The following is a 22,572-nucleotide window of genomic DNA, read 5'->3' as shown; positions in this document are numbered from 1 at the left end:
GTGGATGCCCTTGAAGGCAGGGACCATGTTTTACTCACTTTTTTATCGTCAGCTGCCAATAGTGCACCTGGTATACCATGGGTACTCAATAAACGTTTGTTAAGCAAATGAATGAATGAAATAATACCTAGAAATGCTGCGTTATTCTGTACCTTCATGTATTTGTATATGCCTTTCTCTCGGATTCGGATGCTTTTCCTTCTTCAAAGAACTTTTTTTTCTAAATATCAGGAACCCTTATCTCAGGGAGTATGGGAGCAGTACAATGAATTGTCTCTTTATACTTTTCCTGTTGCCTGGGCTGATTCCAGGAGCCTTGCAGAGGTTCTAAGTTGCAAGCTGTGTCATTAGTCTCAATGACTCTTTAGTTTGTTGGTGTAGTTACAACAATGAGAGGGCCAAGTGGGAAGTACTGGAGGTGTGTAGAAAGCTTACCTCACTAGGAACGGGAACATGCCTCAACTAGAAGGAAGAAATAACCAGGTTTTTCTTAAGTTATAGCTTCATTTTCATAAAAAAGTCCTTTCCAACACTTCTTAGAATAAAAATATCTCCACCAAATTAAAGAAAATGAAGTTGGAAAGCAATTACTCAGAGGTCAGGAGTCCCTGTCTTACTGCTGAAGGCCCCAATTTAATTTCAAATTGAAGTTTGACAAGAGAGAGCCCCATTCAAACCATCACTTTCAATTTTCCAGATATAATTTTTATTGGTCAGTTTCCATTGCTTGGGAATATTAAACTATTAATATTTACAACAAACACCAGATATGACTAGTACTTCTGAAATCCTGAAAAGGCCTCTACTGGATGTGGGGTGGCTGGTTGTTGGTATGTCATTATGTGGGATTAAAAAGTAACTGCTTTTTTTTATTTGTAGGAGCAGAAACATTATAAAAGGTATTAGCTATTAAAATTACAGGAACCATAGGGCTAGGACGGATCGCTTCTTGTGCATAGTACATTGTAATTATCATTTGCTGGAAATAACTATTCCTGATTTTTTCTGTAATTTGCTTGCCTAAACAATGAAGTGTTGATGGTGACCTATGAGCAGAAGGAAAATTTACAAAAACAAAAAGCAAAAGAATATTTTTACGTGACGGCAGCCCTCTCCTTTCTTTCCCAGAGTCTAATCAATCATATATACGTTTATTTACTAAAGTTACCAAGGAGTTTGAGGATGAGAAAGGCGGCACGGTTTGGTAGAAAGGACATTTTGGATAAGAGAGAATGGGAGAATATTTTTTTATTCGAGTATAATTAAATAAAGTGTTTGTTACATTAGTGTCTCGTGTACAATACAGTGATTCAACAATTCCATATATTTCTCAGTGCTCATCAGGGTGAGTGTACTCTTAATCCCCCTTATATATTTCTCCCGTCCCCCCACCCACCTCCCCCCAGCAACCACCAGTTAGCTCTCTGTCTTTAAGAGTGAACAGGAGAAATTTTCCATGCTTGTTCTGAAGAGTTGGTTCTGTGACTTTATGCCAATGTCATCCTGCTAGACCTTTGTTTCTTCTGTGTGATGAACTCTAACATTCTTGAGATCTTTTTCATATAAGTTTTCTGATTTGGCCAATGTCTATTCTCTTTTTACGTCTTCCAAGATCCCGAGTCAGGGACATAAAACAGATTTTGCTTCATGGGCCAGCTCTGGTGGTTGGTAATGGCAGCCTGTAGTACTACAATGAGGAAGACTTGGAGACTACATCTTAGCTCAGGGGGAGGAGTGCTGATTAGGGATGTCTGTCATAAGTATAAGCTTAGAGAATAGTAATGTATGCAAGGTACTTGCAAATATTATGTATTGTCCAAAATCATTGGTGTTTTTCTGGCCTAGTCCAAAAGCTCCTGTAGAACCAATATTCTCTTCTACTTATTTTTGGTTCTTTTAAGAAGGCTGTGGTATAAAAACTACAATAATCTGAGCACTTAGCATTTTGCCAGGGAATTATTTCTATGTGCTACATATCATATTTTATCAAATGTAGGATGCACCATAATTTTACATGCCCATAAGAAAAAGAGCATGCTACCAATTAAACTGTGACACAGTGGCAATCATTGCATTGATTGTAATCTTCAGAGATATTTCAAAAAAAAATTGGACTGGAAATCCCTACTGACTGATAGAGCACATCTTTGAGTCCTCACAGGTAACTATCATCACATGCCCCATGGTTTGGGAGAATAGACTGACGGAGCACCAGAGGATGAAAGCACCATGGCCAAAGCCACACAGCCAGTGGCAAGGTGGGATGCAAACCAGGGATGTCTGACATCAGAGCATGTGTTTGTTGCACTGTCCCATTGGTCTTGGAGCAGTGTGAGGAAAACTTTCCAGGCTCACTTGTGTAGCTGAGGGGACTGGCTCAGGGAACCTTCCTTGGCCAGTGCATTCCACTGCCGAGTGCTCTACAGAAGGCTGTCCCTTGTGTCTGGCCTCCTTAGTGCTGAGGATGGACAATCTCATAGGGAGAATCAACCAGGGAACTTAAACACTGCCAGAAATTCTTGGAAGGGAAACAATCTGGTAACTTTGTTGAAATTGGGATCTAGCTTTTATTTTGGGTAATTAAAATAAGCCTCTGGGTGATATATTTTGGGCCTAATTACCCCGGTTTTTGCAGAGGAGTCTATTGAGTGATTAAATAAAGGTAAATGCAGTTGGCATCATGCCAGCTCTGGAAATTCAGAGCAGTTTGTTCAAAAAAGGGAAAAAAAAAAAAAGCTGGAGATCACCCCATCCTCCAGTGCTTCACCTCATAGTAGCACTGAAGACTCCGTAAAACACCTGAGTCAGAGGCAGATGGGTGGCTCAATCATTAAGCGTCTGCCTTCAGCTCAAATCATGATCCCAGGGTCCTGGGATCAAGCCCTGTGTTGGGCTCCCTGCTCAGCAGGAAACCTGTGTCTCCCTTTCCCAGTCCCTGCTGCTTGTGTTCCCTCTCTTGCTGTGTCTTTCTCTGTCAAATAAATAAATAAAATCTTAACAAAACAAAACAAAAACATGTGAGTCATGCATGAGTCAGGCTTTTAAAGCTCTGACTTCACTTTCCAAATGGCAAATGGCCCACCCACATGACCACTGTCTGACATACTTTGAGCCCACAGACTCCAGAATGCTTGGGCAGGGGCCACAGCAGGACAGTTAATGCCAATTCCACCCAACTCTGCCCCACGGAAAGCAGGCTACAGTCTAGGACAGGCAGGTGTGCGGTTCCAAGCCAGAAGTGGTTGGTTGACTCATGACATTCACTCAGCAACCCAACACTTTGTTAATAAACAGTATTTCTAATAAAGCTGTCACATATTGAGCAAATAGTCTGTATTCCAGTCAGAGAACTAAGCACCCTATGTGTCTTACCTCTTAACCCTCATATTTTACAGATGTAAAAGTACTCATATTTTACAGATGAGATAACTAAGGCACAGAGAGGTTGTATAACTTGTGTATAATCATACAGCTTATGAGTGGAAGAACCAAGATTTGAACTCAGGCAAAACTGTTTGCAAAGTTCTTCCTTTTAAATAGCATATTGTGTACTCCTATGACCCTAAGTTGTTCTTTGGGCATCAAATATTTTAAAGGTGATAATAAACCACTTTGCCTCAGCTGCTACTCTGCCAAGACCATGCAGTCTGATGAGATGACCTACGTGGCGACTTTCAGAAGCCTCTGAGATGGCACTGGGTTTTGGTGGCTGTGTAATGACAATGATATCTTTAGGATTGATCTCCTCAATTCTGGGAACCTGTAAAATCAGAATAAGCACCTTGAGAGTTGGTATTGATGAAACACCAGGTTAAACAGAAAACAAAGCTAGAATGGAGATGCAAAATTATCTCACACCTCAGTCTCCTTTTGTGTGCAGTTTGTCCCTGTGCTCTTGAGCAGACTGCCAAGTTCTAGGTCTAAAGGCCTCTCAAATCCAAAGCTTCCCTCCATCACCCATGCCACCAACCATTTCTGCCCATGACTATTTCTCACAGTTGCCACTGCTGCAGCTGCAAACAAGACACGCTGTCTCCTCTTTGTCCCTTTTGAATCTTCACACTGTAGCCCATGTGGTCTTATAAAGTAGAACTTTATAATGGTGAGAAAGCATCAATGGCCCTATAGTGGCCAAAGATAAAGGTCCAGCTGCTCACCATGGCCTTCAGTGTGCCCAGTATAATGGCCGACCTCTTGCCCCTGTACTCTTTACCTCCCACTCTGGTGCTAACTCGATGGAACTGCTCTGTTAATTACAGAATGTTCCTTTTCTCCTTTGCATTGCATTCCATTCCATTTCCAAATGGCATTTGGATGACATTCCCTCTGTCTAGAATATGCTCCTCTTACCCTTCTTTACAAAACCTCCTTGTAAATACCTCTTTCTCCTTTATGTCTTGGCCCCAGAGGCACATCTTGACCCATGTTTCACTCATGTAAGTTGGGACCCCTCTGCTCGCTTCAGCCTGAACCTGCCTCACATACTCATCATTCTGTTGCGAGAACATTCTTCTTAGCTCTACAGAACAATGTCTTCATCACCTCTGCATCTTACAGGAAACACTGGGTCCCTGACATCTAGGATGAAATCCTAGATGAATCCCTCAGTGAATCCCTCTGAGGGAGTGGAAGATTTCTGCTATTTATTTTATTTACATACAAACCATCATTCTTTTCCTTAACATTGTTACTATTATCACCCTTATGGCATGATTACATTAGGAGGTAAGAGAGGAGAGAGAACTGTTGTTGAATAACTGGACCAAATGGAAAGAATTGGGGGAAGGATGTATTTGTTTTCTTCAAGGGATGCATATATCAGTGATAATCACAATGAACGTTTCTAGGGTGCTTACTCTGTGGTGTGGCAGAGATGGCACTTTGAGGATATTATCACATTTAATCTGTGAGGTTGACAAAAATTATGATCCCCTCCCAGAAAGGAAACAGTGGTCCTAGGGTTTAAGCCTCTTGTCCAACATCACATACCTGAGAAGGAGGAAGATAGAGTCCAAATCCAAGTCTACAGAGTTTGAAGCTACCATTTTAAGCAGTTCACTGTATGCCCAGGACATTATTTTTCTGAGATAAAACTTGAGAAAGATGAAAAGACTGTGTTAGGGGGAGATCAGGTTAAGAAAGAAAATAAACGTTACACAAGAGACTTGAAATTCCAGTTGGTAAAAAAGAAGTAGCATCATTAGGTTGGGGTAACTTGGTTGCTGTTTGATCTGGTCATGCAAAGGGTGCTTATGTCCTGTAGGTGAGGAGGCTTTGTTTTAATAAGGATTTTGGCAGTTGCATGCCAAGGAGTACATGGCCTAAAATATATACGCAAAAAAAAAAAAAAAAAAAAAAAAGAATAAGAATTTCATCATCCAAGGAACCCATAACGTGTGCACAGAAGTCAGTTATTAAGGTAGACTTCGTGTAACTTGGTCTAGTTCTTGAATGGCCTGAAAAATTTGGATAGGTGGAGAGGAAGGGTTAGGGGTTTGTAAGAGGGAGCAGCAATTCTTTCTTTTTTTTTTTTTTTTAATATTTATTTGACACAGAGAGAGAGATCAAAGTAAGCAGAGAGGCAGGCAGAGAGAGAGAGGAAGGGAAGCAGGCTCCCCGCCAAGCAGAGAGCCTTATGTGGGGCTTGATCCCAGAACCCTGAGATCATGAACTGAGCTGAAGGCAGAGGCTTAACCCACTGAGCCACCCAGGTGCCCCGGGAGCAGCATTTCTTGTCTCATCTCCATCTCACGGTCTCTGAAATCTTCCCTCATTCTTCAAGATCATCTTTCTTCAGTGACTTCATTGTTCTTTGTCCATTTTTCAATTATAGCGTTACCATATCAAATGGAATTTTCTTTTACCTATCTATGTTCCTATCTATGTTCTTGAGGAAGGGGACTGTATCCCGTTATCTTTGGGGTTCCAGGGTTGGCAGGTGGCAGGCATTTATCTAAGCTATGGGAGTGAATGAATGGAAAGAACACACTAATTGAAAGTACAGATTAATGTCTAGCTTTAAAAGAATTCTGATTTAAAAAATAAGATGAGAGAAGATCTGTTTCATGTCAAACTTTTATACAAAGATTTTTTTATATAAAATTCCCAAATAATTTACTAGCCCTATGTGGTAGAATTCTTTCAGACAAATTAAAGTTTTCAGAGCTGGGGCATAAAAAGAGCTGGTTTCATTCTCCAAACCTTCCTTCTGTTCCATCATGTGCCACAGATGTGGGAATTAGGGGGAAATATTAGTTTCTAAATTTGTTTAACAGGTATTGCATGATCCCTGGTCTGCCCAGTCAAGCAGACCTCTGCTCTGCGATCAGACTGGTCCTAGATGATAAGCACACTACCATTGCTGCTGCCGCCATGAGAGTCTTGCACATGGTGCCAGGACACATGCCTTGTGGTTCTACATGGGAGGTGAGCTGAAACCCTGAAAAAGCTGGTGACTGTGTTGAGGCCTCCCCTGGCCAGCAGCATGTTTCCTATGCTGCTCTTGTCATCATCCAGAGAGGCAGGGGCAGAGACTGAGTTTGGGAACTGTAAGATGAGTACTTAGGAAATGCATGACTGGTACATCATCATCCTAATAAAATTACTCCAAATATCTCAGTGTCTTTCACCTTCTGTAAGTGGAGCTGGACAGATCTGATTTTGAACAAGTTATTTCAAGTGTGTTATTAAAGGTTAGACTTCACTGTATCCCCTGTACTATTATCTGGCACTAGAAGAGAGGTCAGCCTTTTCTTGTCCTTGGGGAACTTTGGAAACTTTAGAATGTCTGCCATTTAGCTATTGAGCACTCTCGTGCCTAACATTGCTTTTTAAGGCTGTGGAGTTGGGGCACAAGATCTGGAGTTTGAAAGACTTTTGCTAGCTGAGACCTGGGTCCTTAAGGAGTAAGAAGGTCTTATTCCAGGGATAGGAAGTCTCTTCACTTCACAGCTCTCCTCCTCATTGCCCTTATCTGTAAAATAGTGTTAATAAAAGTTATGACCTGTCAGTCCCACTACAAGGATTGGATTGAATTTAAAAAGTATGTGTAAAGCTCATAGCACCCTATGCATCCACCTAGCAGGACTTTGGTAAATAAGAGCCATTATTATTCTCCTTTGTGCTGGAGTTTCCTCTCACTTTGACACAAGTGTCGTGAATCAGATGACAAACTACTCTGTGGCCCTGGCTTGGGATCTCTCCTGGATTTGGGAAGTATTTTTGAGCTATTGCTATAGCTGGGCTGTGAATAAAGCCCCCTCGAGACGAAACTGGCCGCCATATGTCTGCTACAAATGCTTGAGTCCCAGACTAGGAGAAATTCCATCACGGAGTGTCCTTCCCTGTGGCAATGTTGTTGAGGGACTGGAGCTGCCCCATGAAAAGCCCAGTTGGGATAACCTCCAGTGTAGCAGACTTCTCCTACAGGGGTCTGGTCCATCTTCTTCTGTCTGGTACACTGGCCTTCTAAAGAGACTCAAAGAAATCAATTCTGTCAAATGACCCCTCACAATCAAAGCCCCTTTTTCTAGATTTATGCTACATTCATATAATGATGCATTTGCATAGTCATTAATTATTGTTGATGATTTTTAATAACATGAGGAAATTCTATGTCTTAAATATAGAGAAAGGGCCAGAGGATCCTAACAATGGCAAGAAAGTCATCAGGGACCCTGAAGGCCAAGGTGGGGAACACATGAGGCCCCACATCAGAAGCCCTGGATCTTCAGAGGTCAGGCATGAGGACCCTGCTCTGAATCTAAAATTATGTCCATATCTTCTGCTTAAGCAACACATGATTTGTACATTTCTGTAACTTCACTTTTTCTAAAATGATTTTGCTTTCCTTTTATAATCAGGAAAAAAAAAACCCTCAAACACTATTTCTTTAAAAATAGGAATTAATGAGATAGTCAAACTTAGTGAAGCATTTTCATGTATATAATTTTACTTTTCTTCTAACCAGCCTGTGAAGCCAGAAAGGCAGATGGTTTCATTTTAAAGACAGATGTGGGGGATGGAGGTGAAAGTACTTGTTCAAAATTGTGCAGAAAATCAGAAGCAGAAGTCAGAACTCCTGGCCTTGTTCTGGTCTCTCTACCATAGACTATTTTTTCTCTTAACATTTTCATTTTCATATTTTCTCCCAGTTCATTCAACAAATATATACGAAGCATTTATAGGATCTTGGGCAATGTGATAAACGCCTAAAAGGCTATAGAGATGCGGATGACAATTTCTGTCCCCCAGAACTTTGCTCCCTGGTGGAGATATGCATGAGAGATTGACAAAAGAAATGTCAAGATAATATAAGCAGCAGCCTGTTCAAAGTGCCGTGAGTACTCGGAGGACGGAGTGACTAATCCCATGGCAGGGGCGGGGGATGATCAGAAAAAGTTACAGAGAGGAGGTGACATTTAAATTGCAACTTGCTGTCTGCCATAGGAGGTAAGAGCCCAAGCTCCCAAGTTTGGCAGACCTTGAAGGAACTCCAGCCTTCACCACCTCATACTAATAGACTCGGACACATTACTTATATCCTTCCAAGCCTCAATTATTCTCCTGGAAAATGGGGGTAATTGTAAACTACCTTGAAACAAATCATTTAATGGAAGAAAAGCATTTAATAACAGCCCATTTTTAAAAAATTTTATTTTCTATAAACATATAATGTATTTTTATCCCCATGGGTACAGGTCTGTGAATCGCCAGGTTTACACACTTCATAGCACTCACCGTAGCACATACCCTCCCCAATGTCCATAACCCCACCCCCCTCTCTCAAACTCCCTCCCGCCAGCAACCCTCAGTTTGTTTTGTGAGATTAAGAGTCACTTATGGTTTGTCTCCCTCCCAATCCCATCTTGTTTCATTCATTCTTCTCTTATCCCTTAACCCCTCATGTTGCATCTCCACTTCTTCATATCAGGGAGATCATATGATAGTTGTCTTTCTTCGACTGACTTATTTCACTAAGCATGATACCCTCTAGTTCCATCCACGTCATTGCAAATGGCAAAATTTCATTTCTTTTGATGGCTGCATAGTATTCCATTGTGTATATATACCACATCTTCTTTATCCATTCATCTGTTGATGGACATCGAGGTTCTTTCCACAGTTTGGCTATTGTAGACATTGCTGCTGTAAACATTCGGGTGCACGTGCCCCTTCGGATCACTACATTTGAATCTTTAGGGTAAATACTCAGTAGTGCAATTGCTGGGTCATAGGGTTCTATTTTCAACATTTTGAGGAACCTCCAAGCTGTTTTCCAGAGTAGTTGCAGCAGCTTGCATTCCCACCAACAGTATAGGAGGGTTCCCCTTTCTCCACATCCTCGTCAGCATCTGTCATTTCCTGACTTGTTAATTTTAGCCATTGTGACTGGTGTGAGGTGATTATCTCATTGTGGTTTTGATTTGCATTTCCCTGATGCCGAGTGATGTGGAGCACTTTATCATGTGTCTATTGGCCATCTGGATGTCTTCTTTGCAGAAATGTCTGTTCATGCCTTCTGCCATTTCTTGATTGGATTATTTGTTCTTTGGGTGTTGAGTTTGCTAAGTTCTTTATAGATTTTGGACATTAGTCCTTTATCTGATATGTCGTTTGCAAATATCTTCTCCCATTCTGTCAGTTGTCTTTTGGTTTTGTTCACTGTTTCCTTTGCTTTGCAAAAGCTTTTGATCTTGATGAAATCCCAGTAGTTCATTTTTGTCCTTGCTTCCTTTACCTTTGGCAATGTTCCTAGGAAGACGTTGCTGCGGCTGAGGTTGAAGAGGTTGCTGCCTGTGTTCTCCTCAAGGATTTTGATGGATTCCTTTCTCACTTTGAGGTCCTTTATCCATTTTGAGTCTATTTTCGTGTGTGGTGTAAGGAAATGGTCCAATTTCATTTTTCTGCATGTGGCTGTCCAATTTTCCCAACACCATTTATTGAAGAGGCTGTCTTTTTTCCATTGGACATTCTTTCCTACTTTCTCGAAGATTAGTTGACCATAGAGTTGAGGGTCTATTTCTGGGCTCTCTATTCTGTTCCTTCAATCTATTTATCTGTTTTTGTGCCAGTACCATGCTGTCTTGATGATGACAGCTTTGTAAAAGAGCTTAAGTCCGGAATTGTGATGCCACCAACTTTGGCTTTCTTTTTCAATATTCCTTTGGCTATTTGAGGTCTTTTCTGGTTCCATATAAATTTTAGGGTTATTTGTTCCATTTCTTTGAAAAAAATGGATGTTTTTTTGACAGGAATTGCATTAAATATGTAGATTGCTTTAGGTAGCATAGACATTTTCACAATATTTGTTCTTCCAATCCAGGAGCATGGAACATTTTTCCATTTCTTTGTGTTTTCCTCAATTTCGTTCATGAGTACTTTATAGTTTTCTGAGTATAGATTCTTAGCCTCTTTGGTTAGGTTTATTCCTAGGTGTCTCATAGTTTTGGGTGCAATTGTAAATGGGATGGTCTCCTTAATTTCTCTTTCTTCTGTCTTGTTGGTGTAGAGAAATGCAACTGATTTCTGTGCATTGATTTTATAACCTGACACTTTACTGAATTCCTGTGTAAGTTCTAGCAGTTTTGGAGTGGAGTCTTTTGGGTTTTCCACATAGAGTATCATATCATCTGCGAAGAGTGATAGTTTGACTTCTTCTTTGCCAATTTGGATGCCTTTATTTTCCTTTTGTTGTCTGATTGCTGAGGCTTGGACTGCTAGTACTATGTTGAATAGCAGTGGTGATAATGGACATCCCTGCCATGTTCCTGACTTTAGCGGAACAGCTTTCAGTTTTTCTCCATTGGGAATGATATATGCGGTGGGTTTTTCATAGATGGCTTTGATAATATTGAGGTATGTGCCCTCTATCCCTACACTTTGAAGAGTTTTGATCAGGAAGGGATGCTGTACTTTGTCAAATGCTTTTTCAGCATCTATTGAGAGTATCATATGGTTCTTGTTCTTTCTTTTATTAATGTGTTGTATCACATTGATTGATTTGCGGATGTTGAACCAAGCTTGCAACCCTGGAATAAATCCCACTTGGTCGTGGTGAATAATCCTTTTAATGTACTGTTGAATCCTATTGGCTAGTATTTTGGTGAGAATTTTCACATCTGTGTTCATCAAGGATATAGGTCTGTAGTTCTTCTTTTGATGGGGTCCTTGTCTGGTTTTGGGATCAAGGTGATGCTGGCCTCATAAAATGAGTTTGGAAGTTTTCCTTCCATTTCTATTTTTTGGAACAGTTTCAGGAGAATAGGAATTAGTTCTTCTTTAAATGTTTGGTAGAATTCCCCTGGGAAGCCATCTGGCCCTGGGCTTTTGTTTGTTTGGAGATTTTTGATGACTGTTTCAATCTCCTTACTGGTTATGGGTCTGTTCAGGTTTTCTATTTCTTCCTGGTTCAGTTGTGGTAGTTTATATGTCTCTAGAAATGCATCCTTTTCTTCCACATTGTCAAATTTGTTTGCATAGAGTTGCTCATAGTATGTTCTTATAATTGTTTGTATTTCTTTGGTGTTAGTTGTGATCTCTCCTCTTTCATTCATGATTTTATTTGTTTGGGTCCTTTCTTTTTTCTTTTTGATAAGTCTGGCCAGGGGTTTATCAATCTTATTAATTCTTTCAAAGAACCAGCTCCTAGTTTTATTGATTTGTTCTATTGTTTTTTTGGTTTCTATTTCATTGATTTCTGCTCTGATCTTTATGATTTCTCTTCTCCTGCTGGGTTTAGGGTTTCTTTATTGTTCTTTCTCCAGCTCCTTTAGGTGTAGGGTTAGGTTGTGTACCTGAGATCTTTCTTGTTTCTTAAGAAAGGCTTGTACCGCTATATAATTTCCTCTCAGGACTGCCTTTGTTGTGTCCCACAGATTTTGAACCGTTGTGTTTTCATTATCATTTGTTTCCATGAATTTTTTCAATTCTTCTTTAATTTCCTGGTTGACACATTCATTCTTTAGAAAGATGCTGTTTAGTCTCCATGTATTTGGGTTCTTTCCAAATTTCCTCTTGTGATTGAGTTCTAGCTTCAGAGCATTGTGGTCTGAAAATATGCAGGGAATGATTCCAGTCTTTTGATACCAGTTGAGACCTGATTTAGGACCCAGGATGTGATCTATTCTGGAGAATGTTGCATGTGCACCAGAGAAGAATGTGTATTCTGTTGCTTTGGGATGAAATGTTCTGAATATATCTGTGATGTCCATTTGGTCCAGTGTGTCATTTAAGGCCTTTATTTCTTTGTTGATCTTTTGCTTGGATGATCTGTCCATTTCAGTGAGGGGGGTGTTAAAGTCCCCTAGTATTATTGTATTATTGTTGATGTGTTTCTTTGATTTTGTTATTAATTTGTTTATATAGTTGGCTGCTCCCACGTTGGGGGCATAGATATTTAAAATTGTTAGATCTTCTTGTTGGACAGATCCTTTGAGTATGATATAGTGTCCTTCCTCATCTCTTATTATAGTCTTTGGCTTAAAATCTAATTGATCTGATATAAGGATTGCCACCCCTGCTTTCTTCTGATGTCCATTAGCATGGTAAATTGTTTTCCACCCCCTCCCTTTATATCTGGAGGTGACTTTGGGTTTAAAATGAGTTTCTTGTAGGCAACATATAGATGGGTTTTGATTTTTTATCCATTCTGATACCCTGTGTCTTTTGATTGGGGCATTTAGCCCATTAACATTCGGGGTAACTATTGAGAGATATGAATTTAGTGCCATTGTATTGCCGGTAAGGTGACTGTTAGTGTATATTGTCTCTGTTCCTTTCTGATCTACTACTTTTAGACTCTCTCTTTGCTTAGAGGACCACTTTCAATATTTCCTGTAGAGCTGGTTTGGTGTTTGCAAATTCTTTCAGTTTTTGTTTGTCCTGGAATCTTTTTATCTCTCCTTCTATTTTCAATGATAACCTAGCTGGGTATAGTATTCTTGGCTGCATGTTTTTCTCGTTTAGTCTTCTGAATATATCATGCCAGTTCTTTCTGACCTGCCAGGTCTCTGTGGAGGTCTGCTGCCAATCTAATATTTTTACCATTGTATGTTACAGACTTCTTTTCCCGGGCTGCTTTCAGGATTTTCTCTTTGTTACTAAGACTTGTAAATTTTACTATTAGGTGACAGGGTATGGACCTATTCTTGTCGATTTTGAGGGGGGCTCTCTGTGCCTCCTGGATTTTTATGCTTGTTCCCTTTGCCATATTAGGCAAATTCTCTATAATAATTCTCTCCAGTATACCTTCTGCTCCCTCTCTCTTTCTTCTTTTTCTGGAATCCCAATTATTCTAATGTTGTTTTGTCTTATGGTGTCACTTATCTCTCCAATTCTCCCCTCGTGGTCCAGTAGCTGTTTGTCCCTCTTTTGCTCAGCTTCTTTATTCTCTGTCATTTGGTCTTCTATATCACTAATTCTTTCTTCTGCCTCATTTTTACTAGCAGTGAGAGCCTCCATTTTTTATTGCACCTCATTAATAGCTTTTTTGATTTCAACTTGGTTAGATTTTAGTTCTTTTATTTCTCCAGAAAGGGCTTTTATATCTCCCGAGAGGGTTTCTCTAATATCTTCCATGCCTTTTTCGAGCCTGGCTAGAACCTTGAGAATTGTCATTCTGAACTCTAGATCTGACATATTACCAATATCTGTATTGATTAGGTCCCTAGCCTTTGGTACTGCCTCTTGTTCTTTTTTTTGTAGTGAATTTTTCCGCTTTGTCATTTTGTCCAGATAAGAGTATATGAAGGAGCAAGTAAAATACCAAAAGGTTGGCAAAGACCTCAGGAAAATATGCTTTAACCAAATCAGAAGAGACCCCAAATCGTGGGGGGTGGGGGGAGAAAGGGGATAAAATGAAGTTCAGAAAAAAAAAAAGAAAGAAACTATTAAAAAAAGAAAATGAATAAAGAAAAAATATAAAAAAAGAAAAAATGTATATATATATTTAGATAAACTAGTTAAAAATGTTAAAAAAAGGAAAGGGTAAAAGTTAAAAAAAAATTTTAGCAGAAGAAGGAAAAAAAAAGAAAAGAAAAAAATTGAAAAAGAAAAAAAAAGAAAAGTAAACACCAAATTAAATTAACTGCAACACTAATGAATCATAGGAAGAAAGCCATGAGTTCTGTGCTTTGCTTTCTCCTCCTCTGGAATTCTGCTGCTCACCTTAGTATTGAACCTTCACTCCTTGGTAGGTGAACTTGGTCCTGGCTGGATTTCTTGTTGATCTTCTGGGGGAGGGGCCTGTTGTAGTGATTCTCAAGTGTCTTTGCCCCAGGCGGAATTGCACTGCCCTTACCAAGAGCCGGGCTGAGTAATCTGCTCAGGTTTGCTTCCGGGAGCTTTTGTTCCCTGAATACTTTCCATCGAGTTCTGGAGGACGGGAATGAAAATGGCGGCCTCCCAGTCTCTAGCCCAGAAGAGCCGAGAGCTCAGGGCCCCACTCCTCAGTGCATCCTCAGAGAATATTGCCCAATCACTCCCGTCTCCCTGGTCTCCGGTCGCTCTCTGAGCTCACCGAGCCTGCGACCAGTTTAAGGTAACCCTGAGCTGAGAGCTCACTCCTTGGCTCTGTCTTTGTAGCCGGCTTCCCCCTTCTAATACCTGCAAGCTCAGCGATACTCAGACACCCCCGATCCTTCTGTGTCCCTGTAGGACCTGGGGCCATGCTGACCCCGCCTGGGCTTCACCCTGGTTTAGCTTCTGGAGCCATGTCCTTCAGTGGAACAGACTTTTAAAAGTCCCTATTTTGTGCTCTGTTGCTCCGCTGCTTGCCGGGAGCCAGCCCCTCCTGCCATGGTCTATCTTCCCATCGCTTTGGATTCACTTCTCTGCCAGTCCTACCTTTCAGAAAGTGGTTGATTTTCTGTTTCTGGAATTGCTGTTCTTTTTCTCTTCGATCTCCCATTGGATTTGTGAGTGTTTGCAATGTTTAGATAAGCTATCTGGCTGATCTGCTACCTGATGTAGCCTCAGCCTGCTATTCTCCGCCATCTTGACTCCTCCCCCAATAACAGCCCATTTTAACTTCAAGAAACTAGAGACGTTATTATCACAATTAGTAGTAATATGACTAATATTCATTTATTTCCACAAATGAAAATTATTTCCCATGATAGATAGGTTTTGGGACAATGTCCCAGGTAGAGGAAACAACAGCTAAGTCACTGATATGCAATAGGCTCTGACTTTTTTGGAAGGTGGCATGGAGGCAGGCATGAGGGGGTTGTAAAGTAGTAGGAAGTTGGGTGAAGCCTACTAGGTTGGTGTCAGATTGTGAGGAACCTTGTTTGCTGTAGGAAGAATGTTATGTTCTAGGATGGTGGCAGGGTGCTATTAGAGATATAGAAGCCAGGGAATGGCCAGATGTGTGTCTTAGAGAGATCCCCAGGTAGCCAAGAGGAGCTAGGTCTGACAGAGCTGGAAAATTGTGAGAGAAAGTAGCCCTTTAAAGCCAGTACAGTACGGGGGTCTACATGGAATAGACAAGGGCTCATGATGGCAAAGTTATTCACAGTTAAACAAGGACCTCCTGCACATAAGACTTTATAAGGTGAGGAAGGCAGTTCCTACTCTCAGGACACCACATACAGTAGGGAAAGAAAAAAGGGGAGAACTAGAAATAGCTATAATTTAGGGCAAATAATCATCCCAAGAGAACAACAAGGACAGCACTAAGAGGGTCAAAAGGAAGGGAGGGTGCTTGGGTGTGACATCCAGGTGCATGAATCAGAAAAGCTGTGTGCTTATTGTCAGAATCCTTCCTCCCCTCACTGGACCATAATAAGCTGTATGAGGCCAGGGCTGCATCTATGATTTTCTTGACCAGCACAGAGAAGGTAATCAATAACTGTTGGAAAATAGTGATTGTGGACTGGGGTTCATCTGAGTTTCCTGGTGCTGCTAGATGCGTGGTTGTAGAGTGAAAGGAGAGATCTGTTCCAGGAAATCCAGTCTGGTCAGTGGTGAGCTCGTTGCAGGCCTTTGAATTTTCTCCCTTTGATCCCTAACTACAGAAAGCATACTTTTTTTCCATCTTGAAACAAACAAGCAAGCAAAAAAACAATGACAACAGCTCATGATGTCCCCTCTTCTCGATCACCCACCTGATATGTCTGCATGGGGGTTGGATTCAGTCAGGCTTTGGGTACTTGGTGTACGAGTTACATGAACCACTCTTGATTTCAACGATTAGAATGCTTCAGCCCATTTGGCTCAGGAGAAAGAAGGCTTTTGTGTCAGCATAACCAGGGTATCACAGTATCACAGGTGCTACCTGGGAAACCAAGTTCAAGCACCAATGGGAGGTCATTGTGTTTAGCTGATGATTTAAAAAATGCATATAGAGGGGCGCCTGGGTGGCTCAGTGGGTTAAGCCACTGCCTTCAGCTCAGGTCATGATCTCAGGGTCCTGGGATTGAGTCCTGCATCGGGCTCTCTGCTCAGCAGGGAGCCTGCTTCCCTCTCTCTCTCTGCCTGCCTCTCAGTCTACTTGTGATTTCTCTCTGTCAAATAAATAAATAAAATCTTTTAAAAAATGCATATAGAGGGCGCCTGGGTGGCTCAGTGGGTTAAGCCGCTGCCTTTGGCTCGGGTCATGATCTCAGGGTCCTGGGATCGAGGCCCGCATCGGGCTCTCTGCTCAGCAGGGAGCCTGCTTCCTCCTCTCTCTCTGCCTGCCTCTCTGCCTGCTTGTGATCTCGCTCTGTCAAATAAATAAATAAAATCTTTAAAAAGAAAAAAAAGAAAGAAAGAAAGGAGTAGCAAAAAAAAAAAAATGCATATAGAGATTTTGCCAGGGGAAAAAAAGTACTGGTTTAATTTGAGTGAAATTTAATATCATATAGTTATGGATTCTGAGAATTGGTGAAGCCCTTCATGATAATAAGCCTCTTATTTGCTTTGGAACAAATAATCCTTTGGTATGATATTTATTGTCTTTTCATTTTAGTTGTGGTTTAAGCCAAGGCAAAATGCTCTACCCAATGTGCTTTTCAGTTAGACAGACCCTGTCTCCTTTAAATTACGCTTTGTGTAAAATGGACTAGGTCACATGTAATAAATTTTGGCATTTTAATGGAAACTTTATAGAGAAAATAGTTAATAATCTGCTTTAATTTCAAAACTAATTTTCTCTTTCATACAGTAAGGCAGTATCTTGGTAAAATGTGCAAAATACATGGGGATTTAATTATGATGGCAATTTGTTCTGAAATGAGGATAAGCTGGACTGTCAATATTCTAAATAAAGGTGTTGGGGGTTGGCAGTGAGGGTAGAAGTATAATGGCTTGATGTTCCCGGGTCCTGAGTGCCACGCGGACCATAGTAGAATTACAAGTCCTGGCACATTACTTGCTAGTCAGTAGAAGGATGGATGTTCCTGGGGGGAAAGACAGGGCCTATACACTCCAGTGGGATCATCGCCATATAAGAACCGATAGATAAGGAAAAAATTGGGAATCATTTTTTTCATGTCTATCCATTGGATCCAATTCATTCATTAATTTATTGCTTCAACAGATATTTCAATTCCATTGTGTTAAGTGCTAGAGATACAAAGATAAGCAAAAATAAGCAGGATTCCTACCTTAAGAAGATTATAGGCTTTGAGAGAGGAACACGGTCATCAAAGAATGACACAAATGTATCTACAAGGTTAACTGTGTCAAGAAATTTGAAGGAATAATCCCTGGTGCCAGGTGAGTGTCCAGAAGGGGTATTTCTTATGATCCAGGGCAGTGGTGGTAGTTAGTAGTCTTAGAAAACCTTACGTGGGAAGCCCCAACAGAGCTGGAAACTGGGCAAGGAGGATGGCATAGTGTGTATTATTCCAGGCAGAAGGAAAAGTGTACACAGACCCTTAAGGATGTGTTAGCGTAATGGGTCAAAGGAAGCCAGGGTGACTCAATGTGCCTGAGATGCATGCTTCCATGGGAGAGGCAGGTGGGCCCTTCTGGGTTTGTAGTGACAGACCCAGTCTTACATTCTAAATTTATCAGGAAACCGAAGTGTGACATGGGTCAGATCTAAATTTTGTGGTGATTGCCTTTGCTTGCAATGTCTAAAATGTGCTAGAGGAAGAGGAAGTACATGTTGGGGGACCAGTAGGAACACACCTGTGGAGATCAGATAAGAGGAGGGGTTTGGAACAGGGTGGCAGTATTGGAGGAGAGGCATGCTTATCTTAGCATCTAGCTCACTGTGGCAGTGAGAAAACCAAGCTCTAGGTTTGGTTTTCTGTAGGACCGAGGCCCCTGTAGGAGGCAGGCCAAAGTCATATGTTCAGGAAATCTCAGGAGTAGTGATGATAGAAGTGACTAATAGGAATTCAATCTATAAGTTGGTTGAACGATGGGGATGAAGTTGAGGCAAAACCCAAAAGGGCTTATGAACATTATGTTTTCAAACATTGTTTACGCCAGACATAAATGGTGTTGGTTGGGTGTGGATTTGTCCCATAGCTCTTTTTATTGCAAGCCATGCTTTAGAGCATAACGATCATAAAAAAAAAATCTATGTTTCTTTGGACTTAAAAAAAGAAATGTGTTTTTAGTATACAGCAAATTGCCTTAAGCAGCTTGAAATGAAAGCCTTTTCAAGCAAAGGCCACGTTGAGACCCCTGCTCAGCTGGTGAGGCAGTTGAATCTGCCAGTCAGAATGGGTCTCAAGTTTAGTGTCAGGGGTTCCTGGGACTGTCCTGGGTCATGGTGGCCTGTAGACTTCCTGTACTACTCCCACCACTGCATTGCTCCAGCACTGAGTTCCTGACTATTGCTGTGAGCACGCAGACAACTAATCTAGCTTTACCTGACTGCCTTGTGCTGAAAATGGCAGGCACCCAACTCTTGCAGTGTCTTTCACCTCAAGGACACTTGATTCCACACAACAAGGGTCTTTCATTTCTGAGCTCTATGCTGTGCTTGATATGCCTGCATATTCTTCTGGATCACTGACGACTGTGTCAGGGCATATTCACTGTCATGGTTTCTGGTCTTAATAAGAGTTCATTCCTTATCAACACCATTATTTTGCCCTGTGAAAATCTAAAGCTTGATTCTGAAAACCCACTACAGACCCATGAAGGCATCTTGCATCTTCTCTCCCAACTTGCTTCAATCAGCAAATGAATGAATATACAATTATTGAGCACCCATTGTGTGCTCTACATTTGTGCTCAGGACTTTCATTCACTTAAGTCTCAGACACCCTTGTAAGGCAAAGGTTATGTTCAGTATTATAAGGAAAGGAGTCAGAGGCTCATAGAAGTTAACTTTCCCAAAGCCACTTAGCAAAAAGAAGGTGGCAAAATGTGTCAGACCCAAGACTTCTGATTCTATATCCAAGACTCTTCCCACCTTATATTGGTATAAACAAGCTGGCTTTAGATGGTTTATGGATAGTGAAGGAAAAAAAAGTGAATCACATGATGGGAAAGTTGTTTTCCTTTCAGTTCCCTATCAAACATTCCAATTAGTCAAATAGAAAGTGTGTTTGGTGTTAAAGTGGATTTAGCATGTGTTGAATATCTGCTAATCTCCCTTTTTAACACTAAAAAATTTTAGCAAGAATTTAACAAAATCATTTTGATTCTATCTTCTCTTTTAGGAACATAATATTGGTTTCCTTATGATGGTGATATAAAACTGTCTTTTAAGGAAGAAAATAAGAGGAAAAAATTTTTAAATGTTGAATAAATTATATTGTATGGACACAATAATGACAAAAAATCATGGAAGTATATCCATCTGAATGAAGCTAGGACATACTCCATTCATTTAAACCACCTCCTTTGCTCCCAGGACATGTGGGTCTTCATGTAATCACTGAGGCACTAAGTTCTAAATGTGTTCATTGTTGATTTGTTTTCCTGGGAAAGATACAGAAGCAATTATAATGAAAACTATCCCTGTCACTAGAACCACTAAGTCGTTCTTTTTAAGTTTAAATTTTATAACGCAAATCAACCCAAGCTAGTAATGGAGACTTAAAACCTAGGAAAAATACGTAAGTTTATTGCAAAAGATAATATCCCATTTAAAACAGTTTAGAAATTTACAAAACCTTACATTGGTACATAGTCTTTAAGAAGGTGCTCTATAGATGAACTGGTATGAAGTTCCAAGTATAGTGAGTACCTATTTTTTTTTTTAACTACAGAGAAAGCAGCTACATAAACTCCTGCAACTGAAGTTGATGTATAGGTCTTTTTCCCTTCAATTTTATAAAAGTAATTTTTGCTAAATTAATATCTCTCCATGAAACCATATAACCTCAAGTACATCATTTCTGTAGAATATCATGGTAGATATTACATAATATTTCACAAAGAAGTGATTTCACATGGAAGGTGAGTATAGAGATTTGGCATATGGATCTGTATGTTGTTTGAAACATAAAGATGATCATTTTTCAGCAGGAAGTTGTTTACTGAACCCATTTCCTTCCTAACTATTTAAAAGTTTCGATATCCAGAAGAGACCCCCCTTCCCGATTTCAGGTTGGTGGCCTGAGTAGTGCTGTGTTGTGCTTTGGTATAGAATTATCATAGCCTCATTTGTTGTTGTTTTGTTGTTGTTGTTGTTGTTGTTGTTCTCAAAATGTCAACATTTTCCAACCCCAATTTCATTTAATTCAGTTGAGGATTTATCTCAGGTCCCCAACCAGTGTACGTGTACAACAAGATGAGCTTCGTTATCCAGGGGTTGGATTATCCTTTTTGGGTGAGTTTCCTCAGACACCTCTTCATCATTCCAGGCTAACTCTGTCAAGTGATCCCACTCAGCTTTGGGTTGTTCTGTTTTCTGCTCATTTTGATGTTGGAATGTGCACAGAGCTTATAAAGTAGGTAGAGTAAGTATTTATATCTCCATTCAAGAGTGGACAAACAAGTCCTGAAAATGTAAGCAATTTGCCAAGGTTAGTGTAATAGACTGTTCTGTTGCCTGGGTCTCTTAATTCCAGGAACAGGATTATTTTCATTCTAGCATGCTACCTGAGAATACAAATTAATTTGAAAATTAGTGTAAGCAAAGCAAATTAAGATGGAAGCTCTACAATGAGATAAAATTATATAAGAGATCCCAAATTATCTTGTTTTATTGGATTATCCTCTGTGCTGTTCTTTTCCACTGTTGGGGCCAACTGAGAGTTGATTGTGTGGATACAGAGAGATCTATGGCTTTTAGCCAGGGGTAGCATATCTTATTGAAATGTGACTTCTTAAGTATGACAAGTGTATTTATCTTAATTCCAACTTAGTGTTATGTATTCCGGTCTCATTTTGTGGGTTTAAACATTACACTAGAAACAGAATGAGAACATCTTGAATGACATTCCAAGACTTAAATAGTGCAAGCCGAGAACTCTTTGCCAAATTTCCCTCTTGCTCCCACTGAAATAGCTTTGTGCACTGCAGTACGGTGACAAAGAAAGGTGAAGTTGTCGGAGTGGTTTGCTCAGATAGTGTCAGTTTGCAGTGTGGTACATACGTCCTACGTGCACTCTGGAGACTCTAACTCAGACACCTGATCTTCAGCAAAGGGGATTATGAAATGCCTTCTTCACTGAATATTTGCTGAGCTTTAGGATCCCTTTTCTAAGCAGCATCGATACAACCACAGCCTGGTAGAGAATTTAATGCAAAGGATGCGAGCCTTTCCAACCTACCCCTTATCCCTAAGAGTATGTAGCAATTAATTCTATTACTTTAGTAGTTTGTTCAGCCATGCACGTTTGACTGGACCCACACGTATGAGGGTCTTGCCAAAAGAATGAGTCAGACTTCAAAAGAATTCAGACTTTGGGAAGGAAAGCTCTTTAATACTAAAATGGAAAAAATATATATATTCTCATCCCCAGTCCTGCTGCTTCGTCAATCAGGTGACCATCACCTGGTCATCACAAAGGGAGATTATGAAGATTAACGTACTTTGGAATCTATCTACAAGGCTGTTGCTGGGATGAATGAACAAGAACCAGTGTTGTGTTTTATCTTAGTCTTATGTTACTGGTAAGATGAATGGACAGACAAGCTGCTGGATCTCGTGGTCTTAAATATTGCAGGGACGTTAACTGTGGAATCTTAAAGTCCAAGCCCAAACCAGGTCCAAATCATTTGCTGACAGGTCTCAGGCCCAAGGCTGAGAATGTGATGGTTTATGGCAGGATCTGCAGCAGTTACAACTGCAAGATAGCCATACCACCAAGCTCCTTAAACCCTGCTGTAACCTCACTCTGCCACGGCCTGTAAAGGTTATATAGCATGAGATGATACATCCTTGATTTGCAATCTAAGGGCTAATTAAAAATGAAAATGACCCAACCCACAAAGTGACCTTGCATTTTTATGCCCTACCTACTTCTGTTGTGCTTCTATATGCCAAAATCTTAGAAAACTGTGGTTTATGTCTCTCTCTCTCTCTCTCTCTTTTTTTTTTCCTAGAGTATCTGCTTATAATGCTCCTCTATCTTCCTGTCATGCACAACATTTTTTTTTTTCCTTTTGGGATGATGTACCCAGGATGGGAAGAAGTGTTTAGCATCATGGAGGTGTTGGAAAATGTCATAGGGT

The 22,572-nt window shown here is 40.4% G+C and overlaps 1 protein-coding gene across 1 annotated transcript in view; it reads left to right on the top strand.

Moving 5' to 3' along the window:
* Positions 1-22,572, top strand: part of DOCK2 (dedicator of cytokinesis 2) — a 424,170-nt gene that overhangs the window by 193,927 nt on the left and 207,671 nt on the right. The gene's annotated exons all lie outside the window — the stretch shown is intronic.

The sequence above is a fragment of the Neovison vison genome, chromosome 1 (genome assembly GCF_020171115.1).
Source record: "Neovison vison isolate M4711 chromosome 1, ASM_NN_V1, whole genome shotgun sequence".
Classification (NCBI taxonomy): domain Eukaryota; kingdom Metazoa; phylum Chordata; class Mammalia; order Carnivora; family Mustelidae; genus Neogale; species Neogale vison.
The sequence above is the reverse complement of the archived record's forward strand: the minus strand, read 5'-3'. Positions and strand labels throughout refer to the sequence as shown.